The sequence below is a fragment of the Onychomys torridus genome, chromosome 12 (genome assembly GCF_903995425.1).
Source record: "Onychomys torridus chromosome 12, mOncTor1.1, whole genome shotgun sequence".
Taxonomy (NCBI): domain Eukaryota; kingdom Metazoa; phylum Chordata; class Mammalia; order Rodentia; family Cricetidae; genus Onychomys; species Onychomys torridus.
In genome coordinates this window covers 55,852,211-55,862,793 of record NC_050454.1, presented here as the reverse complement: position 1 = coordinate 55,862,793, position 10,583 = coordinate 55,852,211, and positions in this window count along the sequence as shown.

The window sequence follows — 10,583 nt, the reverse complement described above, 5'->3', positions numbered from 1 at the left end:
ATATGTTCTGTTCCCATAGAGAACCCTGATTAATACAGCAGGGAAAGTATACTAGTTATCAGGAAGACCAAAATTGCCAGTTCAGTCCAATGAATTGCAAGCCAACTACCTGTTGAAATTATGTGGAAAACTTTTTAAAAACATGTACCAAAGCTAAAGGAGTGGTTTGCTAACCCCTCTAGTCCCAAACTCAAGAGGCTAGAGCAAGGAGAGTTGCTGCAAATGCAAAGCTAACCTGGGCTACCTAGTAAGTACCCCTTCAGATAGGGATACCCAGAAATACCCTGTCTCAAAAAAACAAAACAAACTATCATGTCCCAAGGTGTGGTGGTTTGAATAAATATGATCCCCATAGGCTCATAGGGAGTGGCACTTGTAGGAGGTGTGGCCTTGTTGGAGGAAGTGTGTCACTAGGGGTTGGGCTTTGAGGTTTCAGAAGCTCAAGCCAGGCCTAGTGGCTCACTATCTCTTCCTGCTTCCTGTGGATCCAGATGTAGAACTCTTGGCTACCTCTACCTGCATGCCACTATGCTTCCCACCATGGCCATAATAGACTAAACTTCTGACCTGTAAACCAGCCTCAATTAAATGGTTTCCTTTATGAGAGTTGCCATGGTTATGGTGTCTTTTCACAGCAATAAAACCCTAAGACAAAAGGGTACTCCATTTCTCCTCACTATGGTAGGCCAACTCACTTGGTCCAAAACTGAGTCTAGGCTCAGCTCAAGCTGAACTCTAAAAGGATTTCTGGCAGTTAGATAAAAGCCAGCATTCCTCGGGAACTTGTGAACTGGCTTCCAGCCCGCTAAAAGCCATCATTTTCCATGCCTCTGACAGAAGAGACATGCCTGTGTACCTATGAGCATATCAAAGCCCATGCTGGCTTCCAGGATCCTTCAGCTGCTATTCACGCTTACTTGTGTTTTTGTTTGTTTGTTTGTTTGTTTGTTTGTTTTTGTTTTTTCAAGACAGCGTTTCTCTCAGTAGCTTTGCACCTTTCCTGGATCTCACTCTGTAGACCAGGGTGCCTCTGCCTCCCAAGTGTTGGGATTAAAGGCGTGCGCCACCACCACCCAGCCTCACGCTTACTTGTTATAATCTCAAAGCCCACACTAGCATCTTGGTCCTTTTCTCCTCCTCCTCTATTCTAAACTCCCAGGCGGCTTCAGTTCCCAGGCTTACTCCTACCCATTCATCCACTTTATAGCCCTCAAGATTTTTCCACACCCACCACCGCCCCAGTCCTGGCCAAGTCCAGTCTGCTGCTGCTTCTCTCTGGACTCTCCGAGATGCCTCTGGATGTTCTCTCTCTCTCTTATCCACAATAAAAACCTTCCTCCCAAGGGAGTGGCCATTGAGGTGGCTTCTTTACTGCTCTCTCACTTACAATAACAAACACACAAAATGGAAGGAGAGAGGAAAGAAGGTGGCTTAGGTGATGCCTTGAGCAACGTAACTCCATGCTGTGTGAAACAGGGACTTTCAAACTTTCAAACATGCCTGCCCCAAGGCGATTCCTTTTACAAAGCAGTTGATTCTGAGTGCAAACACAGAGGGCTAGATAATCTCACATCTTGTTGGTCCATGTAGACAGCATCACTGTCTAGCGCTAAGAATGAGGCACAGATGGAAAAATAACTTAGGCATGCAAGTCAAAACTACCTGCAAAATTCTCAAGGGAAACTAGGAACACTTGGGAATGTGGGAGTATTAAAATCGTAATGTAAAAAAGCAAGCCCAAGAACATATTAAACACGCAAGACCAACTCACGGTGCAATGCCTCTTCTTGACCCCATAAAAACAAGGGCAGCAAATGAACATGATGACAATCTCACTGGCCCACCTGTGTGTGTGTGTCAAGCAATTGACAAGTACAGAACTCTTGGTCTCGGCTCAGCATGGTCCCACTGCTTGACGTGGCTGTGCTGGCTAGTTTTATGTCAGCTTGACATACTGCTACAGTCTTCGAGGAGGAGGGAGACTCAATTGAGAAAATGCCTCCATAAGATGGGCTGCAGACAAGCCTGTGTGGTGTCTCTCCAGTTAGTGATTGAAGAGGAAGGGCCCCGTCCACTGTGGATGGGCCACCCCTGGGTTGGTGGTCCTGGGTTCTGTCAGAAAGCAGGTTGAGCAAACCAGGGGGAGCAAGCCAGAAAGCAGCATGCCACCATGGCCTCTTTCTCAGCTCCTGCCTCCAGGCTCCTCCTGTTTGAGGTCCTGTTCTGACTTCCTTCAGTGATGAACAGTGATTTGGGCACATAAACCAAATAAGCCCTTGCTCCCCAAATTGCTTTGCTCATAGTGTTTCACCCAGCAATAGCAACTCTAACTAGGACAGTTTCCCAGGGAAATCTCAAGCATCTGGAATAAGTCCTGTACTTCCTTCCCATAGTCCTGGGCCTGTGAAGCCCAGCTAAACTTTGTGATTGGTTTCTGCATGCTGCAGCTCTCTGCCTCCAGTAGTTCTCATTGAACTCTGGGCCTCTTTTACCCTTTTTTAATCATTATGTAATGGTGTGGTATGATTTGGTGTGTGTGTGTGTGTGTGTGTGTGTGTGTGTCTGCCTGTCTGTCTGTCTGTCTGTCTGTATGTATGTATGTAAAGCAATGTGTGCTCTAAGAATAAAATGTTAGTAATTAACTTTGGGTTAAAACAAGCTGTGGTTGCTCACAGGTAGCAAGAGAATTCAGTACTAAATTTCAGTCAACAAAACTGATGTAACTTGTGAACTTACTCAATAAATTCTGACATTGTGGAGATACAAATGTGCCCATTTATGTTCCAGATGTGGTGTATTCACAGTGTGTGTGTGTGTGTGTGTGTGTGTGTGTGTGTGTGAGAGAGAGAGAGAGAGAGAGAGAGAGAGAGAGGAAGGAGAGAGATGAGGGAGAGGGGAGAGGAAGAGAGGAGAGAGAAAAGAGAGAAGAGAGAGGAGGGAGGGAGGAAGGGAGGGAGAGAGGGAGAGGGAGAGAGAGAGAGAGAGAGAGAGAGAGAGAGAGAGAGAAGGAAAGAGAGTTCTGTAGCAGTTTTCTCTGGGATTAAAACTTCCATTCTGAGAGAGAGAGAGAGCGTGAGAGCAAGCGAGAGCGAGAGCAAGTTAGTTCTGTAGCAGTTTCCTCTGAGATTAAAACATTCCACCTGAAGGAATGTAAAAAAGGTAAACAACTGAAAATAGCCCAGGAAGTTCCTGAAACTGACCAGATTCACTAGGCCCCTCCTTGCCAGAGTAAACAATAAAAGCTGAGCATTCTCCTCAGACTGAAGAAAGCTGAGCTACAAAGAGTGCTCTCTCTCTCTCCCCTCCCCTCTCCTCTCCTCCCACCTCCCCTCCCCCTCCCCCCCCCCCTCCCCTCTTCTCTCCTCTTCTGTCTCTCTGTCTCTCTCTCTCCCTCCCTCTCTCCCTCCCTCCCTCCCTCCCTCCCTCTCTCTCTCTCTCATTAGCCAAGCTGCCAAGAAGGCTCAACCAGGCTGAACTTCAGCCTCTCAGGGAAGCAGTGCTGCAGACTCTGAGACCAGACCAGCTGCCTCCAAGAAGCAGAAACCAGCCAAAGCTGCCTGGAAGAGGTTTAGAACAACTGAACTACCTGGAAGGGACAACCAACCTGCTGAGCTGCCTGCAGGCCGAGCAGTATGCTCCAGGTTCCCAGCTTTGGGAGCTGTCACCCACTCTGAGATGGGCTTTGAGTTGTTTCTGTTCCTGTAAGTAACCGGCCCATATTCCTATAAGTAGCCCTAATTAAAAACCCATTGGTTTAGCAAACTGTGCTTCGATGGTATCTGTACTTTAATCCGTTATCAGTTCTCGATCTGGAGTGAGTAGACTTGTGTCTTGCATCTCCCCAGGACATGTTTTGTCTCTCCAAAAGCGTGTCTCTCCAAAGCCAACAATAATTCTAACTTAACCTGATTTGAATAGAACCCTAGCTTACCTTAAAAGAGTCCAAGTGTAGAGTTGAGACAGTGTGAATAACACCTACAGACTACCTATTAACTGAGGAAACAGGACTTCCGCAACACAGTTTCAGATATATAGTACTTGATTTGAAATTTTCACTCACTTATATTTGATGAAATTAAGCCCCAAGAGTAATGCTGAGGTTGGCTGGATCCATTTCACAGCGGTGGGGACCTTTCTTCAAATTGACCTTTATGGTAGTTGAGGTGGCTAGTTTTATGTCAACTTGACACAAGCTAGAGTCGTCTGAGAGAAGAGAACCCCAACTGAGAAAACGCCTCCATAAGATTGGGCTGTAGGCAAGCCTGTAGGCATTTTCTTATTTAGTAACTGATGGGGGAGGGCCCAGCCCATTGTGGGTGATGCCATCCCTGGACTGGTGGTCCTGGGTTCTACAAGAAAGCAGGCTGAGCAAGCCAGTCAGCAGCACCCCTCCACGGCCTTTGTCAGCTCCTGCCTCCAGGTTCCTGCTGCATTTGAGTTCCTGTCCTGACTTCCTTCAGCGATGAACCATGATTTGGAAGCTTAAGCCAAATAAACCCTTTTCTCCCCCAGCTGCTTTGGTCATTGAGGTTCCTCAGACCAACTCTGACCCTAACTAAACCAGTAGCACATGTTTGTTACAATGTTGTCTTGCCCCTCTCCTGCTGTGGAAATCAAACCCACTTTACTGGAGAAAAACTTAGAATTTAATTAATTTAATTCAAAGGGATACTTGTTTATTTGACTCTTTCCTGGCACTTTTTTCTTATAGTCCCTTATGTTTTAACTATTGGGATGGGCGTTTGCCTATCTATTAATTATGTCCCTTGCTCTGAATATTTCTAGAAATTAAGAGAGGCCCATTGTTCATCTCTAGCATCTATCTCAGCTGAGTACATGGTAGGTTCTCTGGCATTTAAATGGAACCTTTTCTATGTCATGTTAAATCATTTACACATTCAAACAAATCATTGCACCTTGATACGTCTTTGGGAATGTATGCTTTAAATTGTATTTATTTGCTTTATAGGTATGGGTGTTTTTGCCTTTTATTTATTTGCTTTATGGGTATGGGTGTTTTTGCCCGCATGAATACCACACCACATGTAAACCTGGCACCTTCCAATACCAGCAGCCAGTGTCCAATCCCCTGAGACTGGAGTTACTAAAGGTTGTGAGCCTCAATGTGGCTGCTGGAAACCAAGTAGGTCCAGTGCACAATCAGCCAGTGCTCTTAACTGCTGAGCCATCTTGCCAGTGCCTAGAATTTTTTTTAATAAAAATTTTACCCATGTGGAGGTTCAGGTGTATCATCCCAGCACAAAGGAGGTGGAGGCAGATGAATCAAGAGTTCAAGGTCATCCTCAGCTACATAGCAAGTTCAAAGCCACCCTTGTACTACATGAGCAATTGTCTCAACCAAACCCCCCTCTCAAAATAGATTTTATAAAGTCAATGTTGTATGCTTCTTGGTATTATAGATTACAAATTTTGGGGGCATTTTTTACAATTATAGCCCATATATTATTAAGCAAGGAGCAGTTTATCTTATTTAGGGAATTATTGTTCTTCAAAAAGTTTTATGAAGTCACTTTTAGACTCTGGATTGTGACTACGTTTTCACATACATAGTAAGTAAAATTTTACAGGTGAAACCTGCTAATGACACCTTAAACTGCCTTTCTGCCTGTCTACTTGGAAATTATGCCTCCTGGAAACTGTAGTGTAATAATCTCATTAATTCTGGAATGTGCAATTTACTCATTGTCTGGCATACTCAAACCAAACAAGCAAATAATGTCCAACCATTATATGGGCTTCTCTTTCATCGAACGCAGCTCTGTATTGTGTAGCCTCTAAACCTGCAGAAAGATGACAGAGGCCCATAGAGAGGTAGCAATTAGACAGACTTAAATCACTCTGTGGTTAATAAACTGTCTATCCTTCCACGAATTTCTCAGTGTAATGACGTGTCAACACACCCATGGTGATTAAAACTGTACAACCAAGTTTCACTTATGCTCAGGAGTTAGCGAATTTCCATCTTTTTCCTTTCAGATCTGAGGACCTAAAGAGACACATGACTGCTGACTCCCATGTTTTCTGGAAGATGCTGATATTGCTCTTAAGAAATCAAAGTTTGTCACTAGTGGGCTGTAGTTACATTACCAGCACATTTATGGTTTGATACATAAATATCATATAAAGACTACCTATTTAAGTCCTAAGCAACATATATAAAAGTATGTATATTAACATATATTGTACATATATTATACATAAACCATTTTAGTACTTACTGGTAATTCTGAGCATTTTGTGGGTTCCCAATAAAAATGGATGCACAAATACAAGATGTCCAAAACTCAGGTCTTATTGATGGGATTTTGAAATCGCCTTAGCCAGGAAGAATCTGTATCTTTCAGTTGCTTCCTTTTCTTTCTTCAGATCTCCAGCATTTCACACTATCGTTTTCTTCCTCCAGTTCCCAGTGCTTCATAGTTTTCAGCTCAAAGGGGAAACAGAGTGGTGGGACAAAAGAGTGGACTGAAGTCACGTTAGCTACACACGGCACCATGCCTCTATAATAAATAACATCAGCACTCTGGAAGCTAAGCAAGGTGGATTGCCAACACCAGCAAGTCAGTCCCAGGCCAATCCGAGATACACAGGGAAAAGGGGAAGTTTGGGGGAGGCCCCCATGATAAACCCCTTGGTTTATGCCCGGAACGTCAAGTATTGAATGGTTGGTCTCTGATTTTTGATAGGTGGTGTAAACTTAGGAAGGGGGGCACCCACAAGAAGAATCAGGTCACTGGAGGAGGGCCTGTGAAGGACATACAGGGTTCCCAGCATCTCTCTGCTCCCTCTCCATCATGAGGTTAGTGGCTTCTGTATCATGGTCCCATAGCTGTGATGGCCTACCCAACCACAGTCCTAGAAGCACACATAGTCAGACACTATGAACTGAAATATCTGAACCCATAAGCTAAAAATACATCTCCCACTTTAAGTTGTTCATGTTAAAAGACGGCTGACCAGTCTTCAGTCTCCAGTATACACTGGGGCCTGAGCTCTGGGAATAAAGGTGAGAAATGGACTAGGTAGATCATATTTTGTACCTGTATATGAATTTTTATTGAATCTCCCTTTATTCAGAACACCATCCATCCTAACACCGGCTTGATGTCCCTTAATCCACAGACCCTCCTTCCTCTCACCCGCCCTGCTGAGGATAGAATCCTGTATGCTAAACGTGCTCTATACCTGATCTGTAATTCAGTCCCATTGGCTGTAATTTTAATGTTTTTAGGAGTAGAGATAAATGCATATATTCTATCCTCTACCTTCTTTCACAAGTCTGCCATCAACTCAAGGGAAATATTCCCAGGAATTTGTACAAACTCAAAATAACACGAACATCTTTATATTTCTCCTAAATAATAATAATAATAATAATAATAATAATAATAATAATAATAACAACAACAACCACCTTAGGTTATTTTATTTTATAATGTAACCAACTTTTTTCTGTTTACCTTATAAATGATACATGGTTGTGTGTTAAATGCAGTCAATATTCAGTTAGGTTTCTCAATGTGTCTCTGTTTACTACTACTTCTTGAGTCTCAAATCACTTCTAAGATCAGATTCTGTAATATCGAGATCAGTTTCCTTTGTTAGGGATTATGTCCTTCATAAACTCCTGCACTAAAGATCTCTTTAAAATCAACATTGTTTTAAGTTGGTCTAAAAGTGTGTGTTATGCCTGACTGCTTGGAAAACTCCAATGATCAAATTCTTACTGAATGCTGCTTTTCCTACAGGGCCTCGAATTTTATTCTGTTAACTAAATGTATGATACATTTCCCTGTGTAGTCCCATGAAGTTTGGGGAGGGACAACTAGCCCATATCAAAATTGTAGCATGGGTTTTCATTGAAGTTATATTTTTCTTTATAGATATTTAATTCTTGTTTCCCATTTACATTGGTTGCTTCTTATTTTCTACTTGTGTGTTACCAATTATGTCTTCTGTCTCTTTAAACATAGAAAAGAAAGATATAATATGTATATAAACAGCAAACACCCCCACACACACATGTATAATGCATTCACACATTATCTGAAATAATTGCATGACCAAATCAATGCCTTTGTGCATCTCACTTTTGTTATGTGTTCATGAAGATGATTCTTGCTTTTTTTTTTCCCATTTATTTTATGCTTTTTAGTATTTTTAACTCATTTGGGGAACTTAGTATTACTTAAAGAGTTTAAGTGTGTGTTTTTTTTCCTTTATCATTCAATGATGGTAAATATGCACAACCCAGATTTTACTATTGCAAGTATACAATTCAGTGTCATAGAGTGGATACTTGGTAAATGGAAATTCTGTACCTACTAAACAGACAATGCCACCTCTTCCCTACTTCAGCCCTGCTGACCATCATTCTCCTTCTTTTGAAACACATCCTCTCCCACCTTCATAGCCTTTTGTTTTTAACCTATTCAGTCAACTAGTGCTGCCCACAAAACACTGGAGCAGAGTCATCCACCCTGAAGAAAAGCGGCTACCCTCTCCCCCAACAGCCATTAATTACCAGTGGTTCCCTCCCCAGACCCAAAAAGGTGTATTTCAGCTCCCTCCTTAAGAAGTGACACAGTTCACCACCATGGGGAGAGGCAGGGAGCACCAGGCAGCTGGCCACATTGTATTGACAGTCAAGAAGCAGAGAGAGATGGCTGCTGGTGCTCAGCTCACTCTCTCTTTTTATCTGCTCTGGGACCCAAGCCCACAGTGTGGTGCTGTCCACGTTCAAGGTCAGTCTTCCTTTCCTGCTCAGTCAAATTTGGTGGAAATACCATCATAGGTATGCCCTGATGTGTGATTCCATGGTAAATCTAAATTCCATTAAGTTGACAACGAAGATTAACTAATAGGGAATTGACAGCTAGAATCTATAGAAAGCTCAAAAATTAAGCAACACACAGATACAGATGCACACCAGTCAACCATTGTACATATACTTCAGACACTCCTTGAGGAATACAAATGTCCAGCATAAAACAATCTTAATGATATTTTTATGGAGTTCTTATTTCATTTTGCTTTTTTTTTTTTTTTTTTTTTTTGTCTTATTGGTTTTTTGTTTTTGGAGACAGGGTTTCTCTGTGTAGCTTTGTGCCTTTCCTGGATCTCACCCTGTAGACAGGCTGGCCTCAAACTCACAAAGATCCGCCTGGCTCTGCCTCCCGAGTGCTGGGATTAAAGGCGCTCTAGCGTCACCACCACCACCCGGCTGTTTTTTTTTGTTGTTGTTGTTGTTGTTTCTTGTTTTGATTTTAATTTTTGTGGGGTTTTCTTCAGAGGCTTTTTTTATGTCTGTGTATGTGTTTTGTTTATTTTTATGTGTGTTTGTTTGTTTACTTTGAAATGGAGAAAGAGAATATAAAGTTGGATGGGTAGGGAGGTACATTAGCTAGTTTTATGTCACCTTAGCAGGAGCTGGAATCCTCAGAGAGGAGGCAGCCTCAGCTGAGAAAATGCCTCTATGAGATTGGGCTGCAGGCAAGACTGTAGGACATTTTCTTAATTAGTGATTGACTGGGGAGGTTCCATCCCATTGTGGGTGGTACTGTATAGTGATATTTTATTTGTATTGAAATGTGATTTTATTTGTATGTTAATAAAGTTGCCTTGGGGTCAGAGCAAGCCAGAGGAGAAGCTGGGTGGTGGTGGTGGTGGTGGTGGTGGTGGTGGTACACGCCTTTAATCCCAGCACTTGGGAGGCAGAGCTAGGCGGATCTCTGTGTGTTCAAGTCACAGCCAGTATGGCGACACATGCCTTTAATCTCAATACCAACCATAGACGACCTGGAGGTCTGTACAGACAAGCAGTGACAAAGAGGTCATGTGGCTGGGTTTACAACCAATGAGAAAGCAGAACAGAAAGTCTATAAAAAGAAAACACACAGAGAAGTAGCTCTCTTGGGGAGAGGAAAGACAGCAGAAGCAGTGAAGGGTACGGCTCTCAGCTATCACTCTGACCTCTTGGTTTTTAACTCTGCAACTAGCTCTGTGTTTCTTATTTAACAAGACGGTTACATCTACAGTACTGTCCCTGGGTCCTGGGATCTATAAGTAAGCAGGCTGAGCAAGCCAGTAAGCAGCTCTCCTCCACGGCCTCTGGTCAGCTCCTGCCTCCAGGTTCCTGCCCTGCTTGAGTTCCAGTCCTGACTTTTTTTGATAATGATTTATGATGTGGAAGCTGAAGAAACCCTTTCCTCCCCAAATTCCTTTGGTTATGGTGTTTCATCACAGCAATAATAACCCTAACGGAGACAGAAGGTGGGGGGACCTGGGAGGAAATGAAGGGAGGCAAAAACGTGATCAAAATATATTGTATGAAAAGCACTTGTTTCAATTAAGAAATGGTGAATAAATAGTTGAAAAAATATTAGACATCTTTAGCCTTTTAAATGCAATTTAAAACTCCTCCAGAGTTTACCTCACAGAGTCAGGATGACTAATATATGTGCTGGTAATGATGTTCATGATTGGCAAGCTCTCTCTATTTCTAGCCCACATGAGCATTTCCATTTTCTTGTTTAGGAGAAAAGGGATTGGATAGTCAACTT